General features: G+C 44.9%; 1 protein-coding gene and 1 long non-coding RNA gene across 4 annotated transcripts in view; both read right to left on the bottom strand.

Moving 5' to 3' along the window:
• Positions 1–22353, bottom strand: part of GPR39 (G protein-coupled receptor 39) — a 232358-nt gene that overhangs the window by 76595 nt on the left and 133410 nt on the right. The window lies entirely within an intron of this gene.
• LOC137226707 (uncharacterized) lies at positions 664–19295 on the bottom strand. 2 transcript variants are annotated; one of them, XR_010944484.1, is made up of 3 exons: positions 19241–19295; positions 5925–6044; positions 664–937 (listed from the first exon to the last, which is right to left on the bottom strand). It is a non-coding gene; the product is annotated as an uncharacterized lncRNA (long non-coding RNA). The 2 variants fall into 2 exon arrangements; XR_010944483.1 differs by having other exon boundaries at positions 5910–6044.

Below are 22353 nucleotides of genomic sequence, written 5' to 3' on the forward strand. Positions count from 1 at the left end.
TTCAAAAGAAACAACAGGCCTAAAATGGAGTCACTTGTGCTAAGCCCCACGTCAGCAAACCAAAACTTAATACCTAATCTAATTGCAGTCTTACCCTCCAACCCAGAATGTAACCTTTAACCAGTCAACTTAGAATTACCTGGTCAGCACTAGTGAGGCAATCTGCTGATACGACCTTCCATTCCCCTTAGGAGGGTGACGGTGCCTGAAACAATGCATTCTTTGATAATAATTTCCTTTTTCTGTTTCCTTTCTATCTTTAAAACCTTTCCTTTTCTACTGCTCAGCGAAGCTCCTCTCTGTTGTTCAATTCACGAAGCCTTTAACAAAGCCAGTCAGATCTTCAAATTCACTTGCTGAATTTTTGTTGTTTAACACTGCCAAACAAAAAATCAGATTCCACATACAAACTGTCTCTTAACAAGTTGAGAGATGCCCAAATTTTAAAATCTCACTTTCCATTGCAACCAGTTAATTAAGTCAAGATATTTCCTGTCCTCCTGGTGGGGAGTAACTTGAAACAAAGTCTAAAGCACCAAACTAACCCCTTTCCAGAAGAAGCTAGAAATATTGCTACAAGTCATTTAAAGCCAGGTAGAAGAAATGAATCAAGAATCCTATACAAATCTACAATTTCATCCAGTACCACATGCATTCCAAGACCCAGCATCCTGTGTACCATGCAACAGATGTCTGAATTAATTCCTCTAGAATAAGCCTGAAGGTTAAATGTGGAATGTGATGCTTGTCAGGCCAATTCCAGCAGCTTTGCTGGGGAAACAAACTGATCTCTATCCAAGAAGGCAGGGGCAAAAGTTGCTAACTTGTTTGATGCCACAGAAGACTTCCAAGGAATCCCTTTCGGGGTGCTTCAGCTGGGTGAGTCCTCAGGGGCGCCACCAACACAGCGGACAGCAGATGGTACATCAAGTTCGTCCTAAGGAGGAGATGACAGGCCAGGAGCTACCCCTTAGAGTAAGCCAGCATGCCCGTCAAAACTCAGATGCCCCAGTTCGCCTCCACACTAGATGGTCCTGCAGTGGAGCTCACTGAATAACGCAGGGCGCGGCATCTGGGTGGGTCCACTGGAATCACCAACAGATTGCTCCCATCTATAAATACTGGCTACAGATGTTGCAAGTGGATGGCTTTATTTTTTTGTCGTTCCCTCCCATCTGTAAGTGTTGGCGCAGACAGTACGGACATGCTACCATCTTTCAGGAACACCAAACGCTACATCAGCGTTATTAACATACGTGTTTGCTCAAGCCGATGTGCTCTCGCACCAGAGGCTACGGTTTCCCACCAGTGGCATTAGCCGCGAATCAAAGCGCACTACCGCGCACATTAATGAAATTTCGCGGTGGAATGGGTCCCTCCGAGAGGGTCATTTAAAAAACCATCGAGGAGCCAGAGTTCGCTCTTCTGCCCCTCCCCCACCCCAAAATAAAAGCAACTGAAGCCCAACGCGGGAGACCCCACCTTGGGGGACCCAGGAGAGCAAAGTGGTAGTGGCTTGATCACGCCCTGAAATGCATCTCCAAATCCAGCCCTCTGTGGACCCTGGAGAAGGGCTCCACCCTTGCCCCGCGTGTCCGGTCCTCCAGCTTCAGCCGCTGTCCTGTGCGTCCTGACCACCCCACCCCCCGCCATTCTGCACAGGACCACCAGCTGGTGTCCCACGCAGGAGGGGGAGGGGAAAGAGAGGAAGGAGAAGGGGAGGGGGGAGAGGCCCTCCCGAGAGCATCAGAGAGCATCAAGGGCACTGGCGGTGGTCCCCAGGGATACAGCCCCGCCTCCCCGGCCAGTTCCTCAGATGCAGACCACAGCAGGGAAAACCACTATAGGCAACTTTGGGAAGTGTGCCCCAGTGCACCTCCTATCAATCACCCTAAGGCCTGGAGGGAATAAATCCCTGCGCTTTGATTTATGTGGCCTTGGCCACAGGCTCTGGCTCCGCCAAATAGGGGCTGCCTCGGGAGGGGCAAGAACCCATGTGAGCAGGGTGACTCCCTTCCAGGGGCTGTAGGAGAGCCCCAAAGTTCCCGGAGAAAGGGGGAGATGGAGAGTTAGGGGAAAAGCCCAGGGGACAGAGACCCCAGTGATCCTGGCTGGGGATGGGGTGTGACCCCTCTCCCAGGGCCCCAGGAGAACACAGAAGTAGCTAGGGAACGCGGTGGGGTGCAGTACCTCTGGAAGGTTGAGACAGTCCCCGATGTATTATTTACTTATTCACACAGGAGCTCCCTGTATGTTAAAAAGTGTCGAGATACCAAAACAGTGCAAAAACACTGGTGTATTTTGTGTCGAGTCCTCTCAGGGAGCGTATGAATGGCCTCCCCCCACCCCGCCCCACCCTGACAGCAGGACCCAGGGCAGCCCCGGCCATCAGTGGCCACCACCGTGCCCAGCTCAAGTTACTGACAGGTTTTTGAGATCTGTGGAAATCGGAGTCTCTCCGCAACTTGTCTCTACTATCATTAAAAGTCCACAAACACGATTTTGCCGATTATCCAAATGAATGCAGCTAGATTAAGAGGATTATTCCAGCTTGGGAAAGCAAACACTGTTTGCTAATCGTGTAATAGGCATCCCATTTGCTATCAAATTGCCTCTGAAAGCCTCATTTGCATGAAAGCCTGTCTGTTTTTCAAAATAGGTTGCTGTTTCTTAGAGGCCTGTGCAAGTGGCTGAGTCCCCCAATCCTTTGACCTTCCCTTTTGAAAGGACTGGGGACTTAAAGGGCCCTCCCCTCCTGAGCAGAACCAAGCAGACTAGGCTGCCTCCAGAATGGGGCAGAGAACCCAGACCAACCCTCCTGCCCTCTGAGCTCCACATTCCCTGGTCTGGGTAGATCTCAGGCTTTTCTGGAAAGGGAATAAAGCCCTAGGTATGGTCTATACCACCTCTTACTTCAGAATGTTCCTCTCTGTAGGGACTAATCAGTGGCTAGCACACGGGGTTGCCTTCAGCTGTGGTTGTTCATGACTGGTTTGTCTAGTAATTAGCTAAATGCTTTCTAACAGTCTGTTTGCCTTGGAGAGTAATTCTCACGCCTTTCAGAGGACGCCTCTCCTCTAGCATTTCAAAAGTAAATTGTTCTCTGATTGCAGCTCTCTGTCTGCAGGGACTCCATTCTAGCCACCACGCCCCTTTCCTTCTGCACAGAGGCCGTGTGCCCTCCGACCTGGGACTGTAACAGAGAAGAACCACCCTGACTCCACGTGGAATCTATTCCTTTAGCTCTAACCCTTCTGTGCTGTTGCCTGTGCTTAGTCATTCTGGCTCTGCACCTTCTGTAAAAGAATGTTGCCTAGAGCCTGAAATATACAGGATAGCCCATTCTCAAGGCTCTACCCTTTAAAGGTGTAACACTTGTCTATTCATATAGAGAAAAAAAAGTTGCAGAACAGAGAATAATACTTGTTATGTTGGAGGTTCACAGACCATCCTGTCCTGACCTGACCTACAGGGACAGCTGCAAGAACAAAGGATTCTGGCACCCAGAAGTTTGCAACAATGAGCCACACCCCCTCCCCTTTTAGTAGAAAAGAAGCCTGAATTCTAACTTGAGAAGATGGTTCTTTGGGACACTAGTCCACCAACTTCTCGGTCTGCTGGCTTTCCGAATAAAAGTCTCTACTGCTTGCCCCAGCAACTCGTCTCTTGATGTACTGACCTGTCGTACGGTGAGCAGTACAAGCCCGTAAGAGGACTGATGGGTGCTGTCCCTCCGTGTTCAATCAAGTACAGCCTTTCCTTCAAAGGCCACTAAACTTCATCACCCTCCCCCCCAAAAATCTCAAAGAGCTGTGGCAGTTTAAAAACGTATTCACGATTTTTTGGGTCACTTTCTCCCTGGAAAGGTGTGGGCTGTGTCTTTTCCCCCAGTGACTCACTTGTAACTATGAGAAGGCCCAACAGTGAGCTCTGAGGCTAGATGTGAAAAGGCCACGTAGGTTCTGCCTGCACAGAGAGGCCATTGCAGGGCTCTGGTTAGCAGCCTCGGCTGAGGTCCTGCTGACAGGGAGCGTTACTGCTAGATACAGAGCAGGACCTTCCTGGGACAGACTCCTTCCCCATATCCTCTGCTGTAGCTCCTCTCTAAAGTACTTAGATAGCAGTATCTGATGCACTGTCCTAAGCTGTTTTACAGAGGTAAGTCCACCACCAAATAGAAAAAATTCATTACTCGATGATCATGAGCAAGTAGCCTCCGGACCTCCTGGCGCCTAAGGATTGATCCCGTTAACCCGTGACACCACCCTGTTACCTCACCATCAACCAATCAAGAGAATTCTGCACCAGCGATCACATACCCCATGACCCCCTCCCTCACCTGGCCTTTCAAAAGGCTTTCCTAAAACCCTTCAGGGATTTCAGTGTTTTGAGTACCAGCTGCCCTGGACTCCTTGCTTGGCACCCTGAAATAAACGCTGCACTTTCCTTCCCCCAGTTGGGCTGGGTAACAGATGTGTGGATGAAGATCCCTCCAGGTGATTCCAACCCCCAGGGGTCAGGTCACCTCTGGTCATCAAGTCTTCCTGCCCAAGGCCTCAGACATTAAGAAATAGAGATAAGCCATCCCTGCTGTGTCCTGTCCTGATTCTTAACCCATCTAATTCCTCGGCAAAATAAGATGGGCCCAGGCTTAATTAGCCACTAAGCTTTGGGGTGGTTTGTTACACAGCCCAGTAACGACTGAGATGTTCCCAAACCCTCTGTCTCCCCGCTCACTCAGCCCTTCTGAATTCAGAAGGCACCAGAAGGACATTAACCTTACCTGGCAGGTTGACTAGTGTTCTTAAAACAGTCTCTTTCTTTTCGTGCCCCGGACCGGGGCACGAAACCGTGTCCCCGGCATCGGCAGGCGGACTCTCAACCACTGCGCCACCAGGGAAGCCCAACAGTCTCTTTCTTTTAAAGGTAGATTAAATGTGCCCAACTTTGGGGGACTGGCAACCCTTCTTTTTGAGAGGTGTATGTTGTGGGGATCTTCTATAGGAGGAAGTGATTGCTAAGAAGTCCAGTAATTTTAAAACTTTTGACCCACAGTAAAGGGATACATTTTATCTTATTACCTAGCAAACAAACACCTGGCATGCCTGACTACACTTGAGGAAATAGTCTGTAATACTTGTGAATAATTCTGACCCTTTCTTCAATTTTCCTTTTTTCTAATACTTGTTGGAAACCACTAAATCAATTTCACAATTCACCACTGGGCTGCAACCCACAGTTGGGAAAGTACTGCTTTAAGTAGGGAGTTCAGAGAGAGGTGTAAGAACCCTGCGGAGCTGGGGAGACGCTGTCAGCCAGCCGTTATCACTCCTGCTGCTGGGAGTCCCGGCCAACTGGGCTCCCAGCCTCGAGCTTGGCTAACTTGACCTCAAGCACTGCTCACAATCTCCTTGGCTCTGTGACGCTCCACGGGTGAGCTGGCCAAGTTCTGCCACTTGTCTACATTGTTCTTCCCCAGCCCTAGCCTGAGCTGGAGAACAGAGCCAGCGAAGACTCCATGGCTCCCACGAGCGGCTCTGAGACTAGGCTTCACGCACAACTGAAATAAAACCTACCTGAAAGGCAGATTGCAAATCACTTAAGAATTATATTGTGCAATTTCTTCCACATAGAATCATGAACTGAAAATCCCTAGCTCACTAGGATGTTTAACACTGAAGTCTGTCACTCAGGCGGGAATGGGGTTTTATTCAAATCTACAGGCAGGCTCTTTGCTGCAGGTTCCCTCCCCCAAGCAGTATGGGCCCTCGGGGGTGACTGCAGGAACCCCCACTCACCTTCTCCTCCACTCTCATCACCTGTAGCTCTGACTCACCCAGGCACGGCCACCTGCAGATGAACGTGTAACAGGCCCTGTGCACAGAGAGCTGGCCCCGTCCCCAGCGCACCTGTTATTTAATCACCTGCTCAGATGTCTGCCAGGTGATTCCAGAGACAGCAAGCAAAGCGAGTCAGCAGTCTGTCTCCTAACCACTGCGCCCCCTGCCTTAGTTGTTGGAATCCTTTTCGTTTTTTTGAAACACCTGCAGTAAATAACGCCACAGTCATATAAGAGTTCAGTAAAACTGAAGTTCAGGCCCCACACATTCTTATTTGGGTAAGTAGTTTAAAAAAAAGAATCACTCCCACAGGAAGATGGGCCCCGGGAGCACCAGACTTCATTAGTCACTTAATAAAAGCTTCTTGATGGGGATAATTCCTTCCCTGAAGAGGGCAGCTTTGAAAAACAGTTTGGTTTTTTCAAAATATGTTTACCTCCCTCCAGTTTGCTGGGGAATCAATTTCTCTTGCCCTTGGGCCTAAGGGCCTCCCTCCTAGTGATCCTAACTGCATTTCCCTGCAGAAGACCTGACTAGACATTTTTCCAAAGAAGACATACAGATGGCTAATAGGCACATGAAAAGATGCTCAACATCGCTAATCATCAGAAATGCGAATCAAAACAATGAGCTATCACCTCACACCTGTCAGAATGGCCATCATCAAAAAGTCTACACGTAACAAATGTTGGCAAGGATGTGGAGAAAAGGGAACCCTTGTACACTGTCGGCAGGAATGCAAATTGGTGCCGCCGCCATGGAAAACAGTATGAAGGTTCCTCAAAAAAATAAAACTAGAACTACCAAATGATCCAGCATTTCCACCCGTGGGTATATATCCGGAAAAAATGAAAACACTAATCTGAAAAGATACACGCATCCTAATGTTCATAACAGCACTATTTGCGATAGTCAAGACATAGAAGCAACCCAAGTGCCCATCAACAGACAAATGGATAAAGATGTGGTGTATATATGTATATATATATATATATATACACACACACACACAAAACAGAATACTACTCAGCAGCAAAAAAAAGAATTCTGCCATTTGCAGCGAACTGGATGAATCTAGAGAATATTATGCTTAGTGAAATAAGACAGAGAAAGACAAATTCTGTATGATATCACTCATATGTGAAATCTGAAAAATAATACAAATGAGTGTATATGCAAAAGACAAACAGATTCAGATACAGAAAACTAACATGTGGTTACCAAAGGGGAGAAGGACAAACGAGGGGTATGGGATTAACACACACAAACTACTATACATAAGCTAGATGAGCAACAAGGATATATTGTATAGCCCAGGGGATTATAGCCATTATCTTGTAATAGCTTATAATGGAGTATAATCTGCAAAAATACTGAATGACTGTGCTCTACACCTGAAACTAATACATTGTAAATCAACTATACTGCAATTTTTTAAAAGAAAACACATTTCCCTATGAATACTGGGAGTCAGGTCCTCGGGGCTGAGGCGTGTCTTCCTCAGACATTTAATTCTAGTTTCTTGGACTCTGATATGGAGAGCAATACAGAAGGGTAGGGAAATGGGTATGAGTAAAGATAATGAGGTCGCCAGCCAAAGGGTGTGTTCTGGTCCCCAAGTAATATTTTAAGATACCTGTAAGGGTTTACAAAGCCATCACATGGCTTCTGGAACCCCTGGACCTATTACGTGTTTTGCCACAATTAACCAAGGTCGTTCTCCCCTTAAAAAAAAATTCCTAAAGACGAAGACATAGAGAATGGACTTGAGGACACGGGGAGGGGGAAGGATAAGCTGGGACCAAGTAAGAGAGTGGCATGGACGTATATACACTCCCAAATGTAAAATAGATAGCTAGTGGGAAGCAGCCGCATAGCACAGGGAGATCAGCTCAGTGCTTTGTGACCACCTAGAGGGGTGGGATAGGGAGGGTGGGAGGGAGGGAGACGTAAGATGGAAGGGATATGGGGATATATGTATATGTAAAGCTGATTCACTTGGTTATACAGCAGAAACTAACACACCATTGTAAAGCAGTTATACTCCAATAAAGATGTTAAAAAAAAATTCCTGATAACCCTATGATGACTCCCAACTGAGTATTGTGTCCAATGAAAACAAATACCTAATAGAGGATTCAGAGATTTCCTGCCAACTGGGCTTTCTTCCTCTTGTCTCCTGGTCTCCTGTTAAATCAAGGTGATTTAACAAAATGAAACCCACAGAGAAAAACTCACTGCAAAACTGAGATATTCAGCGACTCTTCATAAAAACTGCTCTGCCTCAGAGGTTTTCCCAACCACTACCACTGTTGGTTTTCTAAAAAAATCTTTATACTACTTTAAAGGAGAGGTCGGTTTTGCTGCTAATTTTCAACATGCCTGATCAGAAGGAATATTACAAAGCTGAATTTGGATACCCACCCTGCATTTGGTTCTAATATCTGGCTTGGGACATGGTTGAACGTCTTGATGACTAAGGTGTACCCAGTGAAACAGGCAGATTGGCAGATTCTCTGCACCATGAAACAGGCCAGTTAGTGTGATGAAATATACAAGTAAACATGCTTTCACTTTCTAAAGACAGTGTTTCTGACCCACATAGAAACATGAACTGGTGAAGTCCACTGACTACTCCTAGCCACCTACACCTTCCTGCTCAATGTCTTCTAAGCAACAGAATGAATCCATGCCAACTGAAAGGAAACAGTTCCTACAGTGAGAAAACTTTTCAGGACTGAAAGTAAAGCCAATCCCAAACTCATTAGTCCTATTCCTTTTTCCACCTAAGGCAACAGAAACATTTAGTGAGTGCTAGGCACTAGGTTACTCACTGGATCCTTAAAACAATCCTGAAAGGTTTCACTCCCATTTCACAGGTATTAGGGCCTTTACACAACCGTTCCGTAACCACACAGGTAACAAGTGGAACAGGCATCAAAGCCCAAACTTTGCCACTAAATCCCATATTTTAAAGCATTTTGCTAACATCATCTTTTATAAAACTCACGATTTCCGAAAGCTCTGAATCAACAGAAGCTTACTCATTAATTTATTTTTACCTAAAAGGAATAAAGCTAATGTTTTAGTAGCAGACTGAAACTCTATGCGTTTCACAACCAATTATCCCAGTATCATATAACCCTTAGGTCTTGTCACAGAACTCAGCCACTTCATTCCCCTCTTGGAACGTTGAATATTAACTAAGAACAATTAAGAAATAAAATGTGCTTTATGCTAAAGGAGGCCTTATTTCAGGATAAACCAGAGGAAAAACATTACATAATTTCTGGACAGATTCCAAAAAGTGTTTGCAATACAGTGAAAATAAAACGAAAATTCAAGTTTTAGTCAACTAAATCTAATAGACCACCTCCTAATATAATCAAAATGTCTACCAGCAGCTAACAGCAAAATATGTGAAGCAAAAAATGATAGAACTAAAAGGAGAAATATACAAGTCCAGAGTTATACTTTGAGACTTCAACACCCCCTCTCAATAATTAATAGCAAGTCTAACAAAAGAAAAATTGGAAAGCACAAACTACCAACACCAGGAATGAAACGAGATATTATTACAGACTTTGCAGCCATCAATGGAAATGAAGAGAACACTGTAAGCAACTCTACACAATACAGTTAACAACTTAGATGAAACAGGCCAATTCCTCAGCAAACACAAACTACCACAACTCACCTAAGGTGAAATAGATTATTTTAGTAGTCCTAATAACTTTCAAGGAAATTAAATTTGTAATTTTAAAAGCCTTCCAAAAAGAAATCTACACGCCCACATGATTTCACTGGAGAATTTCACTAAATGTTTAAAGAAGAATTAACAGCAATTCTACACAGTCTTTTCCAAAGAGAAGAGAAGAGGATGGAACACTTCCCAATTCATTTTGTGATCTATCACCCTGATACCAAAATCAAAGACAGCACCAAACAAAACCTAAACCTACAGACCAATAATAGTTAGATGTAAATATCTTTTAACAAAATATGAGCAAATAGAATTCAGCAATATACTTAAATTATACACCATGACCAGTAAGTTTCATTCCAGGGATGCAAGGTTGATTGAATATTTGAAATCAATTAGTGTGATCCACCATATCAATAGGTTAAAGATGAAAAATCACATGATCATATCCTTTGATGCAAAAAAGCCATCTGACAAAATCCAATACCCATTCATGATAAAAAATGTTAGATAAATAGAAATAGAGCAGAATTACCCCCAACTAAATGAAGAGACTACAAAAAACACCCTATAGCGCTCACTGATGGTGAAAGAATGAATGCCTTCTTTCTAAAATGGCGAACAAGACAAGAATGTCTGTTCTCAGCCATTCTTACTCCACATAATGCTGGAAGTTATGACCAGGGCAATAATACAAGGCAAGGAAATAAAAGACATACAGATTGGAAATTAAGAACTAAAACTGTCCCTATTTGCAGATGACATGATTGCTTACGTAGAAAATTTCAAGGAATCAAAAAAAAAATCTAGAATAAGCGAGTTCAGCAAGGTCACAGGATACAAGTGCAACACACATAGACACAAGTCAATTATACTTCTGCATACTAATAACAAACATGTGGAAACCAAAATTTAAAAAACAATACCACCTCCAATCACGCAAAGAAATTAAATACTTTGATGTTAATCTAATGAAACACCTATGAGACTTGTGTGCTGAGAACTATACAATGCTAATGAAAGAAATCAAAGGAGATCTAAATGAATGGAGAGACACACTATGTTCACAAACTGGAAGATTCAAATAGCACGGACGCCAATTCTCCTCAAAATGATACACAGAGTGGATGCAATTCTTTTCAAAATCCCCACAAACAGGATATAAACAGAATTATTAGCATATTTTTATGCAGAGGCAAAAGAACTAGAATATCTAAAAACAATTTTGAAAAATAAGACAGTGGGAGGACTTTTGTCTGATCCCGAGACTTAAATAATTACAACAATCAAGCCTGTGTGGTATTGGCAGTAACCACATAAGATCAATGGGACATAATAGAAGAAACAGAAATAAACCCATACAAATATGCCCAACAGATTTTTGGCAAAGGTGCAAGAACAATTCAACGGAGAAATATCATCTTTTTGACAAATGGTGCCAGAGCAACTGGACATCATAGGCAAACAAAAACCAAAACATTCTGGCTTATACTTCACACCTTATATAATTACCTCAAAGTGGATCAGAGACTTAAATGTAAAACTGTAAACCTCTTAGAAAAAATAAAATCTGTAAGCGCTAGGACTAGGCTTAGTTTTGGCACCAAAATCACAATCCATAAAAGGAAAAACTGATAAATTGCACCTCATCAAAATTAAAAACTTTTGCTTTATGAGAATGAAAAGACAACTTACAGACTGGGAGAAAATATTTTCAAACCACAAATCCAATGAAGGGCTAATCATATAGAATATACAGAGAACTCTTAAAACTCAATAGTAAAAAACCAAACAGTCCAATTAGAAAATGGGCAAAGGACACAAAGGATATACACATGGCAAATAAGCACATGAAAGAGGTTTAATATCATTAGCCTTCAGGGAAATGCAAATTAAAACCATAATGAGATATCATTACATAGCTATCAGAATGTCTAAAATAAAAAATAATGACAACACCAAATGCTACTGAGGTTGCAGGGAACTGGATCATTATGCATTGCTGGTTGGAATGTAAAATGGTACAGCCGGTCTGGAAAACACTTTGACAGTTTCTCAAAAAATAAACATGCAACTCCAACGCAACACAGCAGTTATACTCTTGGGCATTTATCTCAGAAAAATGAAAACCTATGTTTACACAAAAACCTGTAAATAAATGTTTACAGCAGCTTCATTCATAATAGCCCAAAACTGGAAACAACGCAGATGTCTTTCGATGGGTGAATGGTTACCCACACTGTGGTATATCCATACAATGGAATACATTCAGGAATGAAAGGAAACGTAGCATTAATACACACGGCAACCTTGCTGCATCTCCAGAGAAGTATGCTGAGTGAAAAAAGCAAATCCCAAAAGATCACATACGGTATGACTCCATTTACACAACAATCTTAAAATGATAAGCTTACAGGAATGGAGAACAGATCAGTAGTTGTCAGGGGTTAAGTACAGGGTGGGGTGAGTGAGCTGGAAGTAGCTGTGGCTGTATTAGAACAACACGAGGGATCCTTAAGGTGACAGAAACGCTCTTAATTATCCATGTCAACATCCTAGTTGTGACATTTTATCAGTGTTACAAGATGTTACCACTGAGGAAAACTGGGTATAGGGTACAAGGGATCTCTCTGTATTATCTTCTACAACTGCATGAGAATCTCCATTTATGTTAAAATAAAAAGTCTTATTTAAAACCACATAGGAAGAAAACACAAATTTTTAAGTGATTGCAGGGTGGAGGAGAAATTTTAAGCATTAAAAAAAAAAGGATAAAATTATAAATGAAAAGACACATCTGTCTGTAAAACCCTTCAAGACTTTTTCTGGTCAAAAATCGACCATAATATTTTCCAAAGTGAATCTAAAAAATACAACAAACTAGTGAATATAACAAAAAAGAAGCAGACTCACAGAGAACAAACTAGAGGTTATCAGTGGGGAGGCAATATAGGGGAGGGGGAGTGAGAGCTACAAACTATCAGGTGTAAGATAGGCTACAAGGACGTATTGTACAACATGGAGAACATAGCCAATATTTTGTAATGACTGTAAATGGAGTGTAACCTTTAAAAATTGTATGAAAATTTTTTTTAAAAACTACCATAAATCATTCAGTGGAATACTAGGTTGCCATAAAAAGAATAAGGAAACTCCTCATGTACTGATAGAAAAAATGAAAATCCAAAATCTAAGAGGAAAAAAATGTTTTGGAAGAGTACAGATATTACTTTATCATTTGTATAAAAAAGAATACAGAAATTTATAAATATGTAATATGTAGAAAAAAGTCTAGATATTGGCAACAGTGAGTGATTTCAGGAGGTGACAGAGGGCAAGTTTGGAGAGGAGGCACCTCACTGAATGAATGTCCTTTAGTACTGTCAAATCTTAAACCACACGAATATACTACTCTCCAAAAAAGAAATCAATCATTAAACAATGGTATCAGAAAATACAGTTACATCTCCAAAAGTTTTAAAAAGAATAAAATGTTAGCAACAAATCTAATAAAGGATATTGTAATACCTGTCATATATAAGTATATAAAAATCTTTATAACTATCCTGTTAACCATTAAGAAAAGTATGCAAAGAGCATACCGCAACAAGGGAAGCCATTGCAATGAGAAGCCCGCGCACTACAGGAAGAGTAGCCCCTGCTCGCCGCAACTGTAGAAAGCCCCCGCACAGCGATGAAGACCCAACGCAGCAAAAAACAAAAATTAAGAAATTTATTAAAAAATAGTATAAAAAATTAAATTCAAAAGCGAAAAAACAAGTACGCAAAGAGCATAAAGGTGATTTTCAGAAGTTGAAATACAAATGACTAATAAACATGCAAAACAAGATTTATCCTAATTAGTAATCAAAGATATGTGAATGAAAGAGAGGCCATTTTGCCTATCAAGTTGGCAACAGATTTGTAAAATAATATTTGATGCTGGCGAGAATGAATAAACAGAGCTCTTCACCGCTATAGGAATGTGAGCTAAAACAACAGATAGGAAGACATTCGAAGCAACTGAAATGACCAGAGAGAGAGAAGTTTCAATATGCAGGATGGCATATCCTTATCTGGACTATGAGATAGCCACTTATGACTTTCAAAAATGGCATTGGTTTACAATGTTCATGATAGAATAAAACAGTAGCATATAAAATATCCAACTTTTGCCAATTAAAATTTTATAGCTCTATAGTTTTGAATTGCTTGATTACAGAAAAGCAATAAATACTTTGAAAAGTAATTAAAACCTGGTGTTTCATTGGCTTTTGCTGGGGCTCCAAAGATGTTGGATTGAAATTCAAGAGGCTTCTTTGGGTTTTCTCTCAGCTCCTGAAAGTTCCCTCAAAGTTAGTTCTTTTCTTCCCCTCTATCAGTGGTAACTGACATTCGCATTCAATTAGCTTCAGAGAATCCCCCTAACACAGCCATTCTGGGATACGGAATCCTCTCCTTGCCCATTGAGCTTGTCAATCAATCCATCCATCCATCCATCCATCAGAGGGGAGGAACCCAGAGGGATGGATCTTGAAGTGCAAAGGAAGAGCAGAAAGCAATTTATCTTTTTTTTTTGAATTTTTGAATTTTTTTATACAGCAGGTTCTAATTAGTTACCCATTTTCTACATATTAGTGTATATATGTCAATCCCAATCTCCCGATTCATCACCCCCCAAGCTGTATCATCCAGGCACTGCTTCCATCTTGGCTCCCATGTCTGCCTCAATGCTAAGTGGCAAGTGCTTCTAATTACCTTCTTGTCACTCTGCCTGCCAGAGGGCCTGTCTGCCAACCTTGCCGAGAGCTTGGCACTCTGTCCTCGTACAAATGTTCTGCTTGAAAATGCCTGGCCCTCTCTCCTTCCCTCTCTTTCCACGTCACTCTGAAACCTCCTCGACTGCTTTTTTTATTTGGGAATCCAAGGTGTCACTCAACAAAAGGAGAAACCAGCAGTGAACTGGGTGATCACAAAAGCTTCCATGGTTAGCTACTGCCACGGAAGGGGTGGAGGGGTGGGAGGCATAGGAAAGAGGAAGAGATAGAGGCTTTTGAAGTTCCTCCAAAATCTTCGAAAATAACCTCATTTTCCGAATTTCCCAACATAATCTGTCTCTGTGCCTTAGCTAGAGTGCACTTCCTGTCTGGAAACCTCAGGCCTGCCTCTGAGCATTTCTGAAGGGTGAGTGAGAGGAAGAGGTGAAGCTACAGCCTTACATGTGGGCAGTAGGGGACCAATGACTAGACCTAACAGCCCTCTCTTGGGCTGGTGGGAGAAAAGGCCCCCATTTCAGTTCTATAGTGGATGCCATTTTGGGCCTTTCTTCTGGTGACAGAACCCACATCTTCCACCTAGGGAACCACCTTGACCTGAGTCCATCTCCACTGGGCATGGTGACCCAGTCCTGGTCAGGGACGGAATCTCATTTCCTTGGCCAAAATGATTCAGGGCTGGGTTGAGACAAGGCAGACAAAACCCAATCAATTCTATGGTTTCTTCCCCAGGACCATGAGGAAAAGACTGTTCGGGCAGGACAGCTAACTGGCAGAGTCGAAGCCTTCTGTTGGTGGTGGCCATCCTTGCTTCCACCTCGGCAAACAGCCCGAGAGAATTGTGTCCGATAAAAAGCAGCCTCCTATACACACCTGGGATCCTTGAATCAGCCAGACGTGAACTTCTATTTTAAATCTGGCTTAGAATGAGTTCTGTCTCTCTTGCAACCCAAAGAGCTTTGACTAATCAAAGGCTCTCAGGAAAAACAACGAACCTATGGGGCCATTGTGGTGTCCCAGTTTGATCTGGACAGTTAGGCTGGGAGTCAGAGGGAAAAGCAAATCCATAAGCTGGTGCTGATTCTCCTCTGTACATCCAGCCCCTGGGGGACTTGTCCTAGAGTCCTACAGAGAAAAGACTTATCGTCACCAGCGGGTTCAGAGAAAGAGGTGCTGACACAGGTGGCCAGCATGGCTTGGGGGCAGCTGACGCAAAGGGCAGAAAGGTCTATATGAGCCCATCCAGGTTGGAAGATCTGAGGTCACCAGAGTAGCCCATACTAGGCACCATGGAAGGCAGGGCAGGAAAGAAAGGTACCCCGAGGTAGCCAGGAAGGCTGAAGGCCAGAAACACACACAAGCTCCCCCCAGGGATTTGTGGACTGAGTTCTGGCCAGGGAGAAGCTGGGGAAGGATTTAGCGTTTATGACTCTAGGTACCCGCCCACCACCCCTCACTTGTCATTTTGATGTGTCCAGCCCTTGGAGCTTCTCCCAGCCCTCAAGCCTCAAGGCCAATTCTTCATCGTCCCTAGGAGTTTGCAGGCTATTCCTTTGCAGGACTCGTAGATCTTCTCATCTGGGATCGGCCAGCATTCAGCATCTGGGCCATGATTTAGCACTTAATTATACTGACTCGCATCACATGCTCTGCTCTTCACGGGCTTCATTTCGTCTTCTCAAAAAGAGACTGAAAGTTGTTTGAAAACCAGGCCTCTGTTACCATTGCTGAGGTGCTGCCTACACTCCCCCACCCCCAACCATGCAGTTAGTAAGCCCCCCACAAGCCCCGAGCATCCACTGATTAAGACCCCACTCCTCGCTTCCTAGCCCGCGTTTACAGTCACTTACATCCAAGGACAAGGGTAATGAAACTTCACTTAAGACGCCCAACTGTTTGATTTCAATCGCCCACTCAGTCTACCTGCTTCTCTTTAGAGTTTTTCTTCCCATGCAAAGATATTTATTCTAGGACCCTGAGATGATTTTTTTTTTAACCCCTGATTTGCTACTCTCACAAACTGCAGAGAAGGCTTGCGTTACAGAGTTTAAATTTTTTTTTAACCTGACTACCACCAGAGTGATCAAATTTTCATGGCAGAGTGATGTTAATTTAACCATCCTGAATTTAAATACCAAGATGCGACTCTTCTGTGGACAGGCACTCCAAAGGTACCTCATCTGCTCAGTCATAGGGTAGATTCATATTGTCTGTGCAAGATGTCCATTCAGAAGTTAGCTCAAATTTGGACACTAGGAAGACAGTCTTTGTTTAAACATTTCTTACTGGGAAAATAAACGGGGGGTGTAGAGAATGGAATGGGGGTGCGTGGGGTAGTGGGAATTTAAAGTGCCTACTTAAGATTATTTGGGCAAAATTCATTCATTCATTCAGCAAACATTTTTGAGCTCCCACTCACAAAGCACACAGCGCCCAGTGAGTAGAAGGCCTGCCCTTTGGTGCTTGTGAGACAGGCTGGGGCCTGGGACCATTTGCTGCGGCGCTTGCACCTGGACAAATGTCTCACTGATCAACAAAATACAAAGAAACTATAAGAGACTAAAAATAACCGCTGTGTGTGCATGCACAATTGGGCAAATGATGGACGACAAGATACAAAAAGACCAAAAATTCAACCGCCACTTCTGAGGACCTGGGAACAAAAGCAGGGTACTGCACATGCCCCCTGCACACAGCACCACCAAAGGGGTGGGCAGACCACCTAAGCCCCCCTCTGGCCCGGCCCCTGGACACACTCCTACCCTCACCCCATATAAGGATCCAGCTCGCCCCCCCTCAGGGAGCGAGCAAGGGAACCTGTTGTTGGTTCTCGCTCCCCCCCCTGCTACAGCAGGGGCCTCAAGAAAGCCTTGCCTGAATTTCTTGTTTGGCCTCTACTCAATTTCTATTGATTAAGGACTCTGAGAAGCCCCGTGGGTAACACCTGCAGTAAATGTTTGCTACAACTATGATGAGGCTCTGGGAAAACAATACCCCCTGCCCTCAAGAAGGTTCAAGTCTACTGCTTCAGGAAGTGGACTTAAGAAATATTCTGGATTTAAACACAAGGGTTCACTGTGCCCGTGGGACGGCTGTTTCAGAAGCAGGGAAAGGAGAAGCCACACTACTGTGTGTGGAGAGGAGAAGGGGTGTGCAAGGAGAGCCAATCATTCTGGACAACGCTTTCCATGGAAGAGAGGAGAGACCCAGCTGGAGAAGGACGGGAACACTGGTGGAGGAAGGATGTCTTGTCTTTTGTTGTTGTTTTTTTCTGTGAGACAGAAGAAACCTGAACATATTTTTTAATGGATGGAAAAAGAATTACTGAGAAAGAGCCTGAAAGTTTTGGGAAGAACGGATGGTTGATAAAGTGATGCTACAAAACCCCAGCAAAGGCAGGAGGGGAAAGTATCAGAACTAAAAAAAAAAAGATACAAATGAACTTATTTACAAAACGGAAATAGACCCGCAGACTCAGAAAACAAACTATGGTTACCAAAGGGAAAAGGGGGGTGGGCAGGATAAATTAGGAGTTAGGGATTAGCATACACACACTACTATATATAAAATAACCAACAAAGATCTACTATATATATAGCACAGGGAACTCTGCTCAATATTTTATAATAACCTATAAGGGAAAAGAATCTGAAAAAGAATGTGTGTGTGTATAAAAAACTCAATCACTGTGCTGTACACCTGAAACTAACACGACATTGTAAATCAACTATCCTTCAATTTAAATAATTAATTTAAAAAACGAAAGATAAATATGGACCAGAACTAGAGACACTAGAGGGAATATAAGGAAACAAGAATGATGAAAAGGCTGGGCGGGCAGGGCAGGCTGGCTCCCAGGGAGTCTCAGTGAGGCCCCTTAGAACCGACCGGAGACAGTGGTCTGATACGCACACCCCAGTCCTGCTTTGAGGCCCAAGGTGGAATGGAGAGCCGGCCCTAGGGGAAGGCAGGTGCCCGGGCGTGGTCAGCACTCTGAATCTAGGCCACGCTGGCTTCCAGGGCTCGGCCCCTAAAGCTGAAGGACCCGGTCCCTGACAGGCTCCCCAGCCCCCTCTCCCCACCACAGTGCCTGTCCCAAGCGGGGTGCAGCCTCCAGGAAGGTGTGACCCCAAGGCTGAGCCATGGCCTCTGCAGAGCCGGCAGCAAGCAGGCAGCTGTGGGTTCCACGCCTCCCTCAAGCCGGCAGCCGGCTGAACTGGAAACAGGGAGGGCTCAGTTTCATGGGCCCCCGGCGCCCCTGCTGACTCGGCAATTCTCGCTCAAATTATTGTGATAGATTCCAGGTGGAGCAAACTACAGGAAAAGCTCCAGCTATCTCAACTGTTAAAGCAGGCGTCAGGCCTACCCACCGTCTCTCTTCTCATTCTTTTAAATTACTTTACCACTTGCTCACTGCAGCAAAAAGAGAGTGAATAGATCAAGAAGTAGACAAAACTGAGGTAGATGTTAACCCCATCGCACAGACGATAAAACAGAGGCGCCCGGTTTGACTGACTCAAATCACACAACCAGTAACGGGCCAGACTTCCACGGGCTGCATTCCCGCCTTCAGCCCTCAGCAACAGACAAGCCCTTCTCCAGGGAGCCTGCCCAGCACAGGTCGTGGAGGCTCCTCAGAGGTGCGTAGGCGTCTTTGTCAGAACCGGGGGGCATTTCACAGTCACAGAGGTGCTGTGCGTGTTGAGCAGGGCATACTCTCAAAGGCCTCTCTGGACAACTCGGGCCTGGGACCATGGTCTGCTTCTGGCCTGGGCCTGTTAGAAAGCAAGAAGCCTGGAAGCAGGGCTTCTCAGTTTGACAGATTTAGCAGCTCCATGACCTTGTTAAGACCTAGGTTCCTTGTAACATTGCACTTCGTCATTCTCGTCATAGAAATCTATGCCCTGGGCATGGATACTCACAGTCAAAAGATAGCTGTGGCTCCAGGCATCTCATCCTCCTCTGACAACTCCAAACACCAGGAAGGAGAAAGAAGGACCACCCCTTCTTAAAGGGAAAGGAAACCTTTTTCTAAATTGCCTCCATCCCCCATCCCTGCGTCCTCCTGTTACACTGGCCAAAACGGAATCATCTGCCCAACTGCAAAGCAACCACGAGCAACAACTGAAATACTATGATTGCGTTAGATCCTCAGAGGATCCTTAGACCAAGGATCCTCAGCCCTGGCTGCACATTGTAATCACCTGGGATTTTTTAATACCCACTCCAGACCAATTAAATCAGAATTTCTGGGAGTGGAGCCCAAGTATCAGCGTTTTTTTTTGAAGAACTCCTCAGGTGTCTTTAATGAGAAGCCAAGTAGATAACCACCGTTTGGACTCACCAAGTTGTACCACCTGGTGCTGGGCTCGCTGCCTGAGAAAATTCTGGGTTCTGCAGGCAGGAAAGAACGCGGATGGAGGGGACTCAGAAGACATGAAACACAGGACAGGAAGATGTTCACGGAAAGGAAAGGGGATTAGAGGGAAAGCCGAGGGAGGAGAAAACCATACACTGTGACCGACGAGCGTCTACCTGGGAGGGTATCACAGTATGTAGGGCCCCAACATTTATCCTAAGCACCTTCAGGATCTCACACATCACGGCATCCTGTGTACTCCTCCCAGGCCCACCCTCAGTATAGTACTGAGTTTTTTCTCCCGCATCCCTGTTACCCAAACAACATTGCAAAAAGGTGGTGGGTCATGGGGGAGAGTAGAAGTAGCAAGAACTTTAGGACAGCAGCCCTAGGGAAACACTTCTTAAGAAATAAAAGAACACTGAAAAGAAACACTCCTGGTTTTGAAACACTCTATGGCTTAACTTTACCTCTGGTCTCCTAGGAAACTCATCCAACTGGATGTGCTCATAAAGACTCTAAATGGGACAAATGCCTCTGTTGCTTCATAGACAGAGTCCTTAAGAAGACTGTGACTCGAGAGACGTTTCTCTATGGGTATCCTTTCACCTTTCTTTTCTCAGTCTCTCTTATTGACAAATACCAGCGGTATCGGCTGAACACTGGAATCACCTGGGAAGCTTCTAAAACATCCCATTGCCTCAGCCAATCCCCACACCATGTCATCAGAATCTAAGGGACGATCATAGACATCAGTAGTTTCTAAAGCTCCCCAAGCGATTCCAACGTGTAGCCGAAGTTGAGAACCACTATCCTACGTTCAAGACCCAGATAAACTTGATCTGAGTTTGTTCATTAAAAAAAAAAAGTTGCGTATGAGAATCCTCATCAATGAATCATGTAGTTGTTGGACAGTATACCCCCGAAGCATTAAGCTGGTAAGACTGGATGGAAAGTGGAACCCCCTGCACCTTTTTGGGACAAGGCAAGATGCCTTTCTTCAAAACGATGCCGATAGCTACCAACCTGACACAAGCCTCAGAGAGAAGACGAGGCAGAGGTGGGAGTCTGTAGCCTGCCTACTCAGGACAGGCCCTAACTCAGGTTTGACATCTGTTAATAGGGTAGCATAAAGAGAAAATTATTTTGAACACAGGATGCAAGGAGAAGGGCGTGAAATGCCATTAGCGATGACATCAAAATTTATAATAATTGAGCCCATTAGTTGTATCCGTTTACTATTTGTAATGCCACTCTGCATGTTTCCAGGGAGGGGTGGCTACCTTCTGAGGCAATTGGGGTCACTCAGGCAGCTGGGGAACTTGGGGACGTTCATTTGGTGCAAAGGCAGCTGGGCCCTCATTGTCAAGGAGTTGGATCTGTAAACTAACGAACGCTGCTGCTTTCCCTCCAGCGCAGATAATCACTTTCATCGGGGGGTACTCCCACTTCAGCCACTTTGGGTCAGCGGGGAGGGTAAATAGCTTCCTGACAGGTTGGGTTTCCCGTCTTGGCATGGCAATAGATTTTTTTCCCCCAGAGTAAACAGGGCTCCGTGAGGGACTGTGGGAGGATGAGTGGCAGCCACGGATGCGACACTTGACGTTAGAATCGCTGGGGAGCTTTTACAAATCCTGATGGGGACGCCAGGCTGCATCCCACACCGATGACAGCAGAATCTCTGGAGGTAGGACCCAGGCCCAGGGTACTTGCTGAAGCCCCTCAGGTGATGCCAACATGCGGCCAAGTTTGAGAACCAGGAAGCCAGGGGCATGACCCTCAACCCCCCAGGCTACCATGAGAATCCCCAAAGCTTTTTGGTTTTTTTGTTGTTGTTTTTTTGCGGTACGCGGGCCTCCCACTGTTGTGGCCTCTCCCGTTGCGCAGCACAGGCTCCGGACGCGCAGGCTCAGCGGCCATGGCTCACGGGCCCAGCCGCTCCGCGGCATGTGGGATCTTCCCGGACCGGGGCACGAACCCGCGTCCCCTGCATCGGCAGGCAGACCCTCAACCACTGCGCCGCCAAGGAAGTCCCCAAAGCTTTTTGGTTTTGCCACACTGCACAGCTTGTGGGATCTTAGTTCAATTCCCTCCCCTCCCCCAACCCCTGGAACTTTTAAAATGACCAGTGCCAGCATCCCCCTCCCAGAGACGCTCTAATTGGCCTGGGGTGAGGCCTGTGCGTGGGGATTTGTGACATTCCCCCAGGTGGGACACCAACAAGCAAGGAGGATGAGAAGCACAGCTGGAGGGTGGCGGCTGATCACAGCTAGATGGTGGTCAGCCTCACTTGTATCTTGTGGCTCAGCTCGGAGTCTCCCAGGGAACTTGGGAAGAGGGTCGAGGCTTCCTCCTTCCTTGATGAGCCTGGGCCCCTGCCTGCTTTCTGAGAACTCCTGGTGATTCTCAGATCCACCCTCACAAGGTGGTGGAGGCACGGTCCAGCCAGATCTCTCTTAGTGAGATGTGTGCCCCTGAGCAGTTTCACATGCCTGAACTTTTGTAAGCTGGGTGCTAATTTTCAGTGCTAAGGGAAGCGTCCATCTGAAAGACGACCATAGCAGACAGACCTTTGGTAAAATTAAGAATCTGTTTATAGTCACCCACTCTCAACATGTGGCCTGTTTTCAAACTCCACGTTCTGAGCTAGTGGTGCTTCTTTGCGTCTGTGTTTGC

This window comes from Pseudorca crassidens, chromosome 6 (assembly GCF_039906515.1).
Source record: "Pseudorca crassidens isolate mPseCra1 chromosome 6, mPseCra1.hap1, whole genome shotgun sequence".
NCBI lineage: Eukaryota > Metazoa > Chordata > Mammalia > Artiodactyla > Delphinidae > Pseudorca > Pseudorca crassidens.